Raw genomic sequence first — 17,082 nt, forward strand, 5'->3', positions numbered from 1 at the left:
TTCACTAAATCTTAGACCTTATCCCACAAGACTAAGATTCTAAACTATATAAATGTCAAAGAAAAGCAATTCACAAAGATTATTCTGATCAATTAAAAGAGACTGGCTTGTGCACAACTGCATAATTAAGATTCAAATAGTTAAGAAATTGTTAGTTGAGAATTCCTTTATTCAATGTACCAGATTTTGAAATTCACATTAAAACAAATATTTTTTCAGAATTTTAACAAAGCTTATACTAATTTCAAATTTTAAGACTACGTGAGAATCTCAAAACTCAGAATTTCTATGGAATTAAGGTACATTTGAATACATCAAAATTGAATATCAATATGGTATCATATTTGTGTTCTGCCACTTCACTACGAATATGTATTGAGTTAAATCACATTCATTGCACATAATAATGCTGAGATTGACTGTCTCTGATCCTCAGTGTAAGATCTCTTCTTTTTTGCGTGAGAGCTTTTTTGTCCCTTTCTAGTTCATTCTTTCATTGTATGTATTGAATATGGCATTGTTCTAGTCTCTGAATATTATGGTTTTTGTCAGCAAAGTGTAACTGTTCTAACAAAGCTCATTCATCAATACCAAGAGCCTTTTTAGACCTAAATGCTATCTAAATGAATTACAAAAGATTTAGTTAGAAGAATGGTCTTTTCCTAAAACATCTTAAATTGGAAATGCAACTAAATTAATGCAGTAATGCCATGACTTTTTATGAATGAATAAAAACAAGACAAAGGCATAACCTTGAAATATTCAGAAGCAACATATTAAAGACAAATAGATAGGTTACTGTCTCTCCTGATAATAATGTATATTTAAAGGTAGCCACTAAGGTGTCAACACCAGTGGATCAATTCAATTACATACTGTTAACTTTTCCCACTTAATCTAATTTATTAAAGTTGCTGTATTTGTAGAAAATCTGTACCTATAATTTAACAAAATACTATAAAAACAACCAGGTCCAAGAAATAACTAATTTAGTTTATTTAAACATACACACCTGTTACTAATATAAACACTTGCATTGTTCATCTAAAGGTCCCAGAGCCATTATTCCTTTATATTCAGGAATGAACCATGGCTAATTACAATACTCCAATTCTGTGATCTAAAGAAGAAAAGAATCCTGTTCGGCAAGCTGGCCTTAAACATTTTTTGTAAAATGTAAGGAGTTTAATAACTGAGTAAAATATTATTTAAAACATTTGTTACCTATGTATACACTCAAAACACCAATGGATAATGATAATTCTTTGCACCTCTGTAGTGCCTTCTGTAGGAGGCAATTTAATTAAACCACACTACAGCACTGCAAGGCAAATGAGTATTCTTATTCCTATTTATCCCACACTGATGACATAGGATTTTTCTGTACAGATCAGTGGGCCATGTAAAACATCTGACTCCAAACTCTTTCCTTCATTGGAATCCATGATCCAGAATCACAGTTGGTGTAACCCAGCATAGTGATTTACACCAGCAGAGTAATGGTCTTCCATGTGTAAATCAACTTTTTCAGTATATTTGTTTAAAAGATATGAGTTGTTTAATTCTGCTAGCTGTCAAACAGATTTGTCAGACTGTTCTCTTTGGGAAATCCTAGTGTTCATATTTGCAAATTTAATAAATTTAACAACAATCTAGTTTAACATAAAATGGATTCAAATATAGACTTTGAAAATGGATAAAGGTTGAGCAAGAATGTGATACACAGATAAACTATTAAATACACTGCATAATACAGTATCTCATTTGTTTGGAGCTAGTCTTCTGATTCTATTTTTACTCACTATGATTTACCACCAGTATCCTCTGGGTGATAGTTAAGGAAACAGATGCTGGGAATCTCTGTCCCTCTGGTTCCTGAGAGGAGGGCTCTGAGTCACATTCATGACCAGTCTCTCCTTTGTACTCACACATGCAAAGGGTGGTGGAATGAAACTTAAATTACTGCTTGATTTCCAGTTTCTCATTGCCAGTTTCCTCAAAGTTTCCACTTACGTATTTTACAGTTTTACCAGTTTCATTTAAAACAGACTTTTATTACATGTTTCCCCTTTCAAAACCTGAACTGCATGTTCCCAGGACAAAGTTAAATTCTTTTCTTTGAAAATATTCTGTATTTAGGATTTTCCAAATGTAACTAGATAGAAAAATGTACAGATCTGAGACTAAGTTAATTATTAACAGATGTTTTATTCTGATTTCTTCCTGTGACACTGGGGAAAAATATTTGTAAATAGAATAGGATCTTAGTACTTGAGGATGAGAAACATATTAGCTCATCAGTTTCATCCCATAAAAGGGAGGAATAGAGCTCTCCAGCACAGGACATATATTATACAGATATTATTATATGGCGTGTGCTTATTTATAAAGGCTATCATAAAACTTTGTGTGTTTGAGTACATAGGAAAATATTGACAGGACTGTTGGCTTAAAGTATTTCCTAATGGGTTGAAAAAGTCACAGGCCAAGGTAATTTTAGTGGTCCTCTCCAGTGCATTAGGACATACCAGGTGTGACCTTGCACGCTATTGAACTCAATGGATTTTTTTTTAATTATTGCCAAAACATGCAGCCTCCTAGCAGTGAAGGAGTTAAACTTCTTGCTTTTTACTGTTTAGAGATGTCTGCTTGGATAGAATAAGTCACAGCACAATTCTGAGATGTGGTCCAGTGCTATTCAACAATGTGTTCTGGCCTGGTACAGTTTATAGAAGAAACAGTATAATTAATTTGGTGGAACAGCTGGATACACAGAATGCAATTAATTTTGCTCTGAATATTAACAGTTCCACAGTAGTGGGAAAGGGATGATATCAGTCAATAGATTTTTAGATTAAATAGTTTGTGAGCAATAAAGCAAATTAATGCTGGCATTATAACAGCATTTAGATCAAATGGAATATGAGAATAAATTTAACAATTTAATAAATATGCACACACATTTACATAGGAGTATATAACATGTAAATTTCAACCTCTAGCCAAAAAGTAGAGAGAAGAGTCAAAGAATTAGATTACTCTGTTCATTAAACAGGGCAAACATGAATCTTCCTTAGTTTATTAGTTCATCTTATAATATGTAAATAGATATATCAGAACAGTGCATAATTAACATCCATATGTTGAAAAACTGCATCTCAGATCATCAAAAATACAGGAAATGTCTCTTTAACAGCTTCTTTCAGGAATATTTCTCTAGTAAATGCTGGAGTTCCAGACAGATGGTCACTGAACAAGAAATAGTTGAACAGTGGCACCCAGAGGTGAAAAGTGTATTGCTCCTAGAGATTTACATTATTTGCAGTAATGTATTTCTGAACTACCCTTTCTGTCACTCCCATTTTATGCCTTCCTCCTTCTCCCAATCCTCTTCCAAATAACAAATTCCAGAAATAGTCATTTTTGCTGCTGTTTGGAAGAACATATTGCAGTTTTTAAGAAAACCAGCTTTTTTGTAGCAACTTCCTAGTGCAGTTGGGTAGAGAAACTTTTTTCCCTATATATTTTCTCTACTCCCCCTCCCCCCAAAAAATAAAAATATTCAGATGTAGTGTTAACAACATAAAATCCTGCACACACATTCTAAACCAGCAAAATGTAATGGGTAGGGACAGAGTATTAGAGCAACCCTTAATATCCCACTCAAGGAGGATGGTGGATTTTGGAGGGGGCGGGGGGAGTTGGGAAAGGTGGTAGATGCAGGCCTGCCACTCACACAAGTGGTCCATATTCTGCAGAATGAAACCGCTTTCAATAACTTTCTACAGGCTGTTCTATTATATAGCATAGAAACTTCAGCAGAGTGGCACTACAAATGGCTCAGCACACTACTGAATATATATTAATACACGTAAAGGCCAGTTATTTATTTCACCTAAACCTTAATTAAATACACAAAAAGAAAACGTGTGGTTCCCCTGCACTAATCTAAGCAAGGCCCAATAAAATCAGGCCCATTGATTTTTAATTAGAAAGGCTATCCACGTTTGCAATTAACAATGGTGCCTCTATTGCGCAGTTAAGAGTAGGGCCCTGTACCTGCGCTGAATTGCGGCAAACCATCTCCACACGCTGCCTCCAATAAAGCTTCTGCTAATGGGGCCGAAACAGGGCAAGGATTTCTACAAATGCTTGATTATAAAAACAACAAAACTGGCCTTTCCTTTTGGCTCAGATCTGAAAGATGTTTATTTAACTGGGGCAGAGGGGTCTAGGGAGGCAGTTGGAATTAATCTGGCCCTATGGATTTTCATTGGCAGCTCACTCATTTTGTCTGCTGTCTTCCCCACACACGGATGTGTGTGGGAGGGTGAGATATTATTATCACCATGTGTGAGGGGCAATGGTGATGTGACACAGGCGCCAGAATAAAACTCGTCTTCCCTTAGCTATGCCTCCAGTTCACGCTTCCATAAACTCTAGGCAGAAAGAAAAATGCTCCCCAACTTCTCTGCTCCAGCCCGCACAGAATTTCATTTCAATGGCCTACCATCCCTGCGTCCTACAGGAGCCATCAACTGAGGTTAATTTTCAACAATTTATGGAAAAGGATATTTCTCTTCACCGGCCTTTCAAGCAGGATTTAAAACAAATATGTAGAAGCACCTGAGGAAAGGAATTATGGTTTCATGCAAATCAACATCCACGCCCCTCCCTCACTCCCAAATGAGAATGGGGCAATTTGCATGGACTTTTTTGCACTCGAGGTCCAGTACAGTATCATGCTGCATGTTACAGTGGAATGTAAATTGCTGGGCTGTGAAGCACTGCAGGCAGATCCCCTTTGCAATGCAACGATCCCGTACAGATCGCTACCATAAATGTATCAAATGTCAACCTTATTGCAGATTTTAACAGATCTGAGTGTTTATTACACATCAGTCATATTGAGCTATTAAGTTGCACTGCTTCATGCATGGGAAATCAGTAGCTGCTCCAAATGCAAAGCCTCTCTGGGAAGGCAGGAGGGAGGGGAGGACATTTGGAATATGCTGCAGTAGGTAATGGCGCCACCCTGTGGCTTGACATATAACTCTTCTATATGTACAAAATAAAACAAAACCTTGCAGTGCATAGTTATAATTTGCATGCTTAAATAAGTTTTCAAATACATCATCAGGATGTATTATTATAAAGTCTGACACTAAGCAGAATACGACAATGGTAAGCATCAAGTGTTTTTTAACATATAGCTCTGTGATTTATTGACATTCAAGACATTTTTCATTATTCATACTAACAGAAGTTTTCACTTATAATTTGCTCTTTTACAGAAAAACCCAATAAAGATTGATTCAGACATTCAGTATCAGTACAGAATCCTAGCTCATGTAATATGCAGCCTTTCAACTGCATCAATCATTTTTTGATGTCCAGAAAATATTTTAATGATCCCATTTATAACTGTTTGACTTTATTGTTCTCAATATGTGTTCTTTTAGCAGTTATGGACAAGGTTTTGGCTACATTGTTTTTACATTTTAAGTTTTGGTTCCCAGAAAATGTCATCTGTAAAATGATCTATTCCTTCTGAAAGAAATGTTACTTAAATGCAAGACTCAAAATATAAAACTTAGCAACAATGTTTTGACCACAATTCCACTTTCAGGACTGAGCCATAAAGAAAAAGATATGGAAATAAATTATATTTATTGCCAAGCTTTAAATAAAGACAACTTCATATAAATATATAGGACAAGGAGGAAATTTTTGAAAAGGGAGGGAGGGAAGAAGGAAGTAAAGAAAGAACTACTGTACCTTCTAAATAACCACAGTTGCCTTATATAGATGTATGAAGAAAAATTAACAGTCTTTACTGTTAAGACCAAGTAAGAGAAAAGTTGAAACAGCATTAACGTTCTTGTTTCAACATAGGATGATAAGTGGAATACTAGGGTGAGGGTAGTTTAGCCTTCCTCCTCCTACCATCCTTTAATTGCTTTTCTTTATGTATGTCCTTTTAAAATAGCTTGCTGGGGGGTGGGGGACTATTTTCAATCCTGAAAACAAAAAGATGTTGCCTTAACCTTTGTTGTTTTATGCATTCCTATCTAGCTTTTCTTCCTAGATGCTATAAACTAAAGGAGCTCTTTCCATATTTATTTGTCAATGTTATGCTTAACTGCTCAAACGCTGTTCCCCATACCCAATCCCCTATCTATCTTGTAAACACTGCTGCTTACTCTGCATGGGTGTTCTTCAACACACAAAAAATGATATGTACAACATTGTTGCATTGGGATGGTAAGTGATGTGAGAATTATAACTGTGAATTCTCTTTTTCCATTATTAATATTTCTGTTGCTTGCATTCATGCATAGAATCTAAAGTGTTCTGTAAATGATAAATTATTTTATATATATACACACATCCCAAATAGAAACTATGGGCCTGATCCTGATGGTTGCTAAGCACTAAAATTCTTGCTGATGTCCATGATAGCTGAGAAGAGCTAATAGTTCGCATCAGTCATCATATTAATAAGTGATGTGGGTACTAAGCACTTTTCAAAAACAAAATAATCAGAGTAAACTGGATCAGGTCAATGGTCAAGCTAATCAAACATCCTATTTCCTGTAGTGGTACATACAAACTGCTTCACAAGGAGGTGCAAGACAAACCATAAAATATTATTCTAGAATAAGCCATCAACAGTGAAGTTTTTTCACAAGCTCAGGCAGCAAGTGGTTCGCATGCACCCTGAAGCATAAAGGAATATATCTCGTGTAACACTGAATCTTCTCATTCAAATTACTGGTTAATATTTTGAATCAAAACAAAAAAATATTTAATTTTAGATTGGAAACTTTATGCCAGTTGAAAATATAGCTGAAAAATTGGAAGCATTCAAGAAAAGAGCAGGCATGACAAAGTATTACATAATGTAGTATAGAGGACACGCCTGTAAAGTGGCATGGAGATGGACTAGATTATATCACCTAAATTAAGTTGATACAATTAAAGTATATCGATGCTGTATAAATATTTATCATCAAGTTTGCTTATTTCTGGACATACAAATTATATGTTAAATAGATAAGGCAATATTATTTATTTTGTAATTTCTGAACCTGTTTAGAAAAAGTAGTTGCTTTATGCAGATATGTATAAAGCCCTTGCCCTGCACTTAGATCCATAAAGAAATATCCTTGACCCATGCCTGACGGTCATCAAGGTGATGATTTTATCATAATAAGATTATAAAAATATTACATAATAATTGTCAGCTACTAGACCAAACCAGTATGTTCCACTACTCAGGAGTCTTCAGTTATTTTACCTTCTCAAGAATCCCCCTCTCCTGCATGAATATGTAAATCAATTGCAAAATGTAAACCAAACAAACTATTTTACTACTCAAAAGAAAATCAATTAATCTACTTTTCTCCTGTTTGCCTCTCCCTCCAGAATCTTTTATTCTTTCTGATATTTTAATAGCTAATTATGGTGCCCAATGAGGTAATAGCAATCATATACTTTCTTATTGGATGCAGAGCTTGCCAAATGAATTTGCCAATCAGTGAAGAGCCCTTAGACCACCATTAATCTGGTCAGAGGACAGTCATCAGTGATGGGTGAGATCATCACTCTTTGGCTGCAGCCGCAAGTGGAATCCTCTTTATTGATGCCAGGTGCCAAGGGTGGCTGGACATAGACCCTAGCCATTTGAAATTTGTTCAGAAGGGCCTGGCATGGCAAATCAAAGTTAAGTATACATATGGTTAGGTCAATTATAAGAGACTGGTTTCTGACATCACCAGACCATTATTCATACCATATTAATGCCACAGAGAATCATGGGAAGGGCAAGTGGGCCCATAACGGCTGCTTTGGCAACAGGTGTATTCTTGGATACTAGGCTCCACCTTACCTGATCTTCTCAACCATTGTAGCTGAAGCATCTTCATTATTGTGTGGAGGAATTATGTTGGTTAACACCAGGAGCCATGACACTGGAATGAGTCTAATCGTTTAGGTTACAATTTGAATGGTTCAATATAGTTGTATGTCCATCAACTTGACCTGAGATGATTGGAGCCAGACTGGAGCATAATACTCTGCTGCAAAACAAAAGAGAGCTAATCTGGTTGATCAGTGTGTTTGAGCATTTGCCCCCCATGCCATGCTGACCAGTTTGCTTAGAAGGTTGATATGCAACGAAGGTATCTTAACCACCTTAGTCAGTTTTCCTCAAGTGGTTAAAATATGTGAGAAATCTCTTTAGGGTTACTCTGAAGTAGACTGGGTGGGATTTGTGTTTCAAGCAATATCCATTGAGAAAGATATTCAGTACGCAGGCTACTCTGGTGGTGTAAATATGAAACATACTTGAAACTATTTGGTCTCACATGGCTGTAAATGCCCACTAGCTACAATATTCGTCAATCTTAATCAAGTCACTCTTTAGGGTGTCTTCCATTCTGGGAGTGACCATGCTCAGTTGCCAAAGCAAATGTCATCTGTGTATGTGAACTTGCAGGACTGGGTAAGTGGAAGTCCTGAATACTTATCCGCTTTTGAAAGATCCAAAAAGAATGTATGCACCTGTAGAACCAATGAAGTGAGTTAAAATAATCATGTGTGACTTGTTTAATATTCACCACTTTTTAGAGGACCATGTAAACGGAGGAGTTAACATTATAACAGATAAAATCTAATGTTAGCAACAGTACAAAGGTACCAGAGCGATGTTATATTTGGGAAAAAATGTGTTACTCTTTCAATTGTGTCTTTGCTAACAATTTGGAGGCATCCATTGTATTACTACTGCTGTGTTATTGAGCTACTTTTATTAAGGCAAATTTATAGCAATGTTAGAAATTAATACCATTCTTATTTCCTCCACTGCCTGGCTTTATTGAATGCCGTGGGGCATATTAATCAGTAAAGCCAACTAGTGCATGAAATAAAAGTATAAATTAACCAGTAACATGAATGTAAAAAGGGGCTTAATAAAATAGGAATAAATAACACTTTAGTGATAATCAACCCAGCCTGGCTTACCCAAGCACATAGTGTCATACTGTTACAGATAAAAAAGAAACATTTAAATAAAGTTTAAATTGTGACAAACAACAAAATATCCAAACTTTAGGATAATACTTAATTCACTGCATTGTTAAAACACGCACACAAAATCTTTCAAGGTCCATTCCTGATATAGGCAAAACTCCTAATGACTTCAGGATCAAGCATAATATTTGGATTATTTACCTAAGAGATAAGAATGATATCGGAGTAATTTTGCTTTGTGACTATCTATGGCAGGGGTTGGGAACCTAAGGTCCAGGGCTCGGGTGAGGCCCCTGGCTAGTCTGGATCTGACCCCCGAGGCTCAGGGCTCCCACCCAGCATTGAGGAGCCCACAATGGTGCTCCAGCCTCCTGCTACTCCCCACAGGGCTGGAGCACACAATATCTCCTATCCTGGGTCCCCTAGGCTCTGGTGTGGGAGGGGAATGTGAAGAATGTCTTTCTCTTCTCAGTCACAGGCCATGTCAGTGAACAGTTGTGTGTGTTTGTTTGTTTGTTTGTGTGGTTTTTTGGGGGGGGGGGTTGTTTTGGGTTTTTTGGTTTGGTTTGGTTTGATTTTTTTTTTGCTTCTCACTTGTGTGTGGCCCCCAACTGATTTTTCTGTGGGTCAGGGGTCCTCAAACCAAAAAAGGTTGATCTACGGTTAAATATGCAATCGTATAGGGTCTTTCACATAGTATATTTAATATAGATATATAGATATACACATCTCCAAGTATCCAATATTTACCTGATAGAGCAAACAGTCTTTTCATAACCATTTCACCTGACACATGATACCTGTGTAATGTGTGTAATGATTTAGTAAGGTTTTGACCTTGCAAAGCATGAAGCCATTCTAACCTGTAATTAAAATGCATATTTTTTAAAAACATGTATGACATGGTATATTGAAACACCTCTACTGAGCAAGTCCTTTTTTCTCCAGGGTCCTGTGGAAGTCAATAAGACTACTCACAGTGCCTAAAATTAAGCCCCCTTTTTAAGGCTTTGCAAGATCAAAGCTCATTTTGCAAGCACAAAATTGCTCACGAATCCATTTCTACAATTACTGCATTTGTCCATACAAATTGAATAAGAGCAGTCTGTACCTTCCAATTCATTAATTGTACACTCAACATGTATATAAAATCAGAGACTGAAAATTTGGCCCTAAACCTATGAAAACCATAAAAGAGCAAAATGTGAGCTACTCCTGCTGGCTCTGCTGCAGCAGTAACAAACTGTTGCTAAATCATTCTGATATGGATGATCCTGACATACAAACATGGAGCAACTTCTTGAAAAACATGAGATTGGGTGGAGGTGAGGAGCAGGGGGAACACTCCATCAGTGTATGCCAAAGGGAGAAACACAAAAATGGTAAAGAAAAATGTTTATTTTCAAGATAAGATATTACAAAATAGAAAAATCTTTAAAAATTAAAATTAAAGTTCATTATATCATCATTTGAGAAATGCAATGAAAGCAGATGCAATAAAGATTTTAAAAGATACTACAAGCTCTGTTCGAGGCACAGTCCTTAGACAGAGACTTATACAATGACAACTGGTGCTGTTTAACTTTGTCACATTTGCCAATTGTATAAAACAGTCTGGCTGCATTTAAAAGTGTATCCTGGGTCCCATAGAATTGGCTAAGGACCTTATTTTGAGAAAATGTAATGACAATGAACAGGAGGCAAGCTTAACATTTAGTCCAAGTGAGGTCCCAGTACTCTTCGGTGATGTTCACTAGGAGTTCTGTCAGCTAATGAGTTGAACCATCTGTAGCAGTTTCCTAACAGATGTGGCAAACTCCCATACTGAGTCACAACATCTTCTAATGGAGAGATCTGTGGAGGCTCTAGTGACAACATTCGGAATAAAGGATGGGATATTTAGCCATCAGGAACTCAAATGTAGCAATTCTTCTTTGTAAATAATAAATCAGCTTTTTTGCCAGAAGGCTTTCTATACCCTAAATTCCCATTGACTTCACAATGAGTGCTATGCATGGAATGGCTGAGGAATCAGAAGACCTTTCTTTTCAGTCTAGTTCAAGTAGAATTAAATACAAAAAGTGAACAAACAGTACACACAGTGAAAATAACATTGGGTGTTTGAAATGCCTTCTCAATTAATAATACCTAATTTGTTTTTAGTAATAAATATTTTTCTTCCATATATAATGTTAATCTCAACTATCTTTTTATACTAGTTAATGTAAATCCTCAACAAAAATCAATGTTTTATTATTCAATGGTATTAGAAATATCAATGTATTTCAACTAGTGCAGTCACTCACATTAGACTCAGTGTTTCTCAAATGGTGTCCCATAGAACCCCAGGATTCTGCTAAGTGAAAATAAGGATTCTGCAAGAAAATTCAATTACAATAGCATTTTATGATTTAAAACAAAATTGTACACATTAAATGTGATTTTTGTTTTTAAATATGTGCAATGAAACTAAATGTTGATCTCATGACCTTGTTTAGCATTTGTTAATTATTATCCTTACTTATTTGTGGTCTACTTTTTTCAGCTTCACATACAGGATTGTTATAAAATTGGGAAACACTTGACTACTAGTAAGATTGTGACAGTTCTGCTTATTGCTCACAGATGTCACTAACATTAGATCTATCTTCACAAAACATTATTACAATAATATTCATTTGGGTTGTCCTTATACAGAATAAATTATCTTTGTGGGTACATGTGACATTTAAAAAGAAAAGTTCTCCTTTACAGCCTTCAGTGTATTTTAGCTATAAATTACCTGTAGAGCATTAGTAATAATAATAGATTTTAGCAGTAAGTAGTAGAGTTATAAAAAGGATCCTACTATTTAATGAAAGAAATGCCTCAGCTTCAAATTTTATTTATTGGCATTTAAGAACCCTCCACAACCTCTCTAATATCAGTTATTGCTTAATTAAGCTAGAAAAGATAGCCATGATTCTTTATTCAAAAAATTGCTAAGTATACTTTCAATTTTCCTTCATATTATAATTGTCTCTATTCATTTACATGTTGATTTGAGTACAAATAATGCTTGATGTACATGCTTGGTTGAATTTTAGCTTATATGCTTATAAAATTACTTTTATTTTCACTTGATGCATCAGAAAAATAGTCACTGAAGAGTTTTACACATTAATAGCCACTTTATAGCTTTATTTCTTAATATTCATAAGTGAATCAACAGCAGAGATAGAATAGATGCACTCTGGGAAAAAAATACTGAATTATTGTGAAAAAACATTATATTAAAATACATGACATTTTTAAGAAATGCAGTATTTCTAATGAAATGCTACAGTAGTTACATGTCCAGAATAAATGGCTAGTGAAACCAGAGATTAAATACAGGTAAATGGTCTAATAAATGATGCAATCTCTCCATCAACAGTGGCAAGAAGGTTTCAAGTAAACAATCCCTAATTAAATCATACTGAAAAATAATGGGAGCTGCCTGTTTTTTCACCAGTCACAATGCAGTGATAACTGACAAATAAAATATAATGTCACATTATCATGATGCACATAAAAATATACTGTACACTTACATAAATGACAAGTATGAAATACTATCTGTATATCATCTCTCACCACTAGCTGGCACCAGAGCTTTAAAAATGTGGTGATGTAGCCCATTTTATATTTTACTAATTAACCAGCCAGCCACATAATTTCAAACAGAAAACAATTATTCAAAGCAAATGAGAAATATTTGGGCTCATAAACTAAAATGAGTATGAAGGTAGTATTCTCAGATAATGGTTATGTCATTTGCTGAAAAAAGAAATGTATAACAGTTAATGGACTCTGAGCTCATTTTTATTAAACAGAAATAAATGGTTCTGTACTAGAGCGTCTGATTTCCCCCACTCCAGATGAGAAATTATAGAGGTCAGTCACCATTTTGAGTTATGAGGGCATAAACCCAAATCAATTGCCACTTTACTAGACCTTCCAGTCCCAAATAACCTCACAGGGCACATCAGGTTCCCTTCCAAGGAAGCTTTTTATTGGACCTGTTAATAAAACTCTCACAATATTTCTCTCACACCGGTTTCCCTTTCCTAATAAGTAACGGGAGGTGTATGCCCCAGAAGGGTAGGTTTCTGCTCTGGAACCAGAATAGCCTTCATAATTGCTACCATCTCCACTGCTGCACTCTGTTCTGAACTTCCAGAATCCCCCCTGAAGAATTCACACTGTATTCACAGGAAAGTCAGCCAAGGCCAGCCTCATATTGCTTGCCTTTAAAAGAGAGTACAAGCAAATACATGGCACTGGCAGTGATCACAAAATGTCCATTAGCTTTATGCTTCTTCATGTGAAAAAGAAAACAAAATAAAAATGTATGTGTAATACAGATAGTAGTACCCTGGGTTTAACCGAGCAGAAGTAAAGTAAATATGGGGCCTGAATGATCCCTCCCATGTGAAAAGCCCCACAAAGGTTATAACACTGTGAGGAAATCATTACTAAGAATAATCCCATTTTCCCTTATGCACCCAACAGAAAAATCATTCTGAAATATGGGGCATGCACAGAAGACTTGTGCAGTTGCAGTGGCTCTTCTGTCCCCTAATATTTTACCTTTGAACTCTGGCAGCACAGCGTCACTGGAGCATGCCCATAACTCCATTAGGGTATTTGTGCAATATGCAGCTATGCCACTGTACTTGCTTTCTCAGCTGTCTTCCGCAGAACCAGAGGGAAGATGTCTTGCACCTTGACTAACAATGTCATCCATTACAGATACTGTGCAATAGCTAGTCAATACACCTTTTCTCACAACTGTTAAACTAGTCTCCAATCTCTCCCCACAGCAAAACTCACATTACTGAGACAAAAAGAAATCCTAAATACACAATGTAGTTGGGAGAGGGTGTTATTCAGTAACATAGAAGGTGGCATTTGTAAGCTCCACTCTGAGAATGTACACCTCTTACATGATTTTTTATACATTTTTGGGAAGCGAGGATTCTTAAAATAGTTTGCATACAGCACTGCAAGGTTCTCCTTGTTCCCAGTACCCTTGAAATCAATAGGGACATTACAAAGAAAGACACTACTCCATATTGGTACGGGTATCCTAATCTAGATATAAGACAACACTGTTAGTGGTATTGCTTCTCTATCAGAGCAAACAAAGGAGCAAAAACAACAGTGGCATTGAGCTCTTCTGTCACTGAAAAGATTACACACATAGGCACAGAATTTCCTGTGCTAACAGAGTGAGTACTGGCGTCAGTCTAGACTGAGATTACCATTTCTACTACATGATGGATTTGGAACAATATATATGGCAGAACTTGAAGTTACTGAATAAAATTGCAGCAGCTTATAGTCAGTGCCACATTTTTTTCTTTCTTCTAATTAAAAAATGTTCCTGTTCAGAAAAAAAATCTGAAGAGTAATAAGAGGAACACTGCCAAAAACATATTCCTTTTCAGAGTGTTCAGTCTAAGGTTGCCCCACATGCATTCTTGGCCAATGGGGCTGTATTTTTTAAGCAGGGTTCAATCCTGCATTGTCCAGGATTGTGACCATGAATGCTTTGTTGTCTACGTTCTTTTACAAGAAAGAGTTTACAATGAGGGTTACAGAGTTGGAGTAAGAAGTCCTCCAACCTGACAGTATTGCAACATTATTTCAAAATAACTGCCTGCTGTGTAGACAGGGACTAAGTTATTTTGAAATTACACTAGTTATTTTGAAATAATGTTGCTGTGTAGACATACCTTAGATGACATGGGAAACAAAGGGCAACCAAAGGGTACTAGGTGGGACCATTACAGTTACCATTTTTCACTATATGTTCTATCATGATATCAACACATCATAATGTCACAACAGAGCATGCTGGTGGTGCACTGTCCCACAACTATTTTGGGTTTCTTTGGTGGTCCTGAATATGCTCAACAGCACAGTCCCGTGTAACTGAAGCAAATCCACAAAATTCAGGACAGATGGCAATGTAAAACAAAGGGTCGTAAATTTGAGAAACACTAGTTACAGTGATTGCAATAGAGAAGCTTGTAATGGCTGCAGTACGTTAAAGAAGTGTTAGAATTAACCCACTGCTATCTGTCTTTATTTTGCTAACCCATTTGAGTGGATGCCACAGCACTGAGACTACATTAATCAAAATTTGGGATGACCTGCTTTTCATTGCAAACTGCATGTATCTTTCTTTACTGATTGGCCTTGACCTGTCAGCTGCATTTAGTACTGCTGACCCTGGGGATCTTTTGGAGAACCTTGAGTACAATGTAGGGTTATCTGACTCCGTTCCTGCTTGGTTTAATTCATATTCTACTCAACGTACCCATTTTATTTCCAATAGAAATTGCTCATTTAATTGCACTGTAAGTTTTATGGAGTATGCCCCAGGCTGAGTTCTTTATGCCAAGCTTCTCGGTATTTATACGGACAGTAGTTGGAAAGGGGGAGGGGAAGCCACTTACAAAGCAAAACCAGGTTTCACAAAACTGACAATTTTCACCTCTTTATTTTGTGCAAAAAACAATCCTCTGCAGTAAAATAGTTTTTATGTCACAAGCGTAGACTTGTCAAATGTACACTTTTTTATTTAGTGAACTTCAATATAGAATTTTTCCTCCTGAAGGATTCAGGATTCCTTTTCTTAGTGCAGATGTTAAACTAGAGGTGGACCCATACCACATATTTCATTCCAACCATTCCTGAAGTGTAGGGATGGAGTTGATAATAAGATCACTAATCTGTATTTTGTAGTTCAGTTCCAAGACGTTCATATTAGTGCTGCTGTACAAAATGCTCCCTTTAGCTCTGCGAAAACAACTCTGATTTGAGCTCCTGATGTTTCCATTTCTAGACATTTCCTGAATAGAGACCAAAAAACATGCTGTAACTACTTAGTGTATTTGTGTTGTTTGCTAAAATATACTGGGGATTAAAACTGAGGCTATTTCTTCTAATCAGTTAATTCTAGATCTTATTTCCAGATTCCAGAAAGGCATTCAAATATTATGGACTATAAAGAGATTCTTATCAGAGCAGTCCATACTCCTGCATAGGAGTGCCACTTACTTTAACAGGTTTAGGCAGAAAACAGAGGAAGAGAAGATTACTCACCTCCTGTAACTGGTGTTCTTCGAGATAAGCATCCCTGGGGGTGCTCCACATCAGGTGTAGAGTATCCCAGAGCCTCTGGATGGAGTTTTGCTAGCAGTGCCTCAGAGGTGGCCACTCATGCACAGTGTGCAATGCGTGCGAACTCCCTGACTAGCTATGCAAAGGCGCGGCCCCCTGCCTCCCTTCAGTTCCTTCTCTATCCGGAACCAGGCAGAGGAGCATTATTGACAAGATTGCTTTTATTTTAATTTAATTTAATTTTATTTTATTTTATTATTTTATTTTATTTTATTTTATTTTATTGGTTTCCAAAGTAGAGGGGAGGAAAGGAGGGCAGCGGAGCACCCCCAGGGACGCTCATCTTGAAGAACATCAGTTACAGGAGGTGAGTAACCTCCTCTTCTCCTTCGAGAGACGTCTTTGGGGGTGCTTCACATCAGGTGACTACAAGCAGTCTATCTTATGGAGGTAGGGACTTTGGATCCGGTAAGTATGCTGTCTGCATGCCAGCCTTCGCTCACTTAGTGTGGCGTAAAGGACCCAAGAAAAGCGAGTAGTTTTTCATGAAAGTGTGATCCATGGACCATGTTGCTGCTGCACAAATGCCCTCCTTTGGAACTTTTCTGAGGTGTGCGACCGAGGTTGCAACTGGCCTAGTAGAGTGTGCTCGAACTGGAGCAGGTGTAGGTAAGTTATTAAGTGAGTAGCAGGTATTAATGCACTCTGATAGCCAGTGGGATATTCTTTGAGATGATATTCTCTCTCCCATGTTATGGTTAGCGATGGAAACAAACAGGTGAGGAGAGAACCAGAATGACTTTGTTCTGTCAATGTAGAAAGAAAGATGTTCCAGAGAGTCCCGGATCAAACCCATGGGCAGCAGGGCTGGGGCTCTGTAACAGCCCTGGCGGGGGT

The 17,082-nt window shown here is 36.7% G+C and overlaps 1 long non-coding RNA gene across 3 annotated transcripts in view; it reads right to left on the reverse strand.

The window, feature by feature from the left end:
* LOC112545186 (uncharacterized) overlaps positions 1-17,082 on the reverse strand; it is a 78,147-nt gene that overhangs the window by 43,312 nt on the left and 17,753 nt on the right. The window contains exon 5 of one of the 3 annotated variants that reach the window (XR_003088631.3): positions 9,956-15,914. The exons of 1 other annotated variant lie outside the window; for it this stretch is intronic. This is a non-coding gene — a long non-coding RNA (uncharacterized LOC112545186). Of the gene's footprint in view, positions 1-9,955; positions 15,915-17,082 lie in introns of those variants that run through there. One more of the 3 variants, XR_016350052.1, reaches the window with a different exon arrangement.

Source organism: Pelodiscus sinensis, chromosome 7 (genome assembly GCF_052426305.1).
Source record: "Pelodiscus sinensis isolate ZL-2025 chromosome 7, ASM5242630v1, whole genome shotgun sequence".
Taxonomy (NCBI): domain Eukaryota; kingdom Metazoa; phylum Chordata; order Testudines; family Trionychidae; genus Pelodiscus; species Pelodiscus sinensis.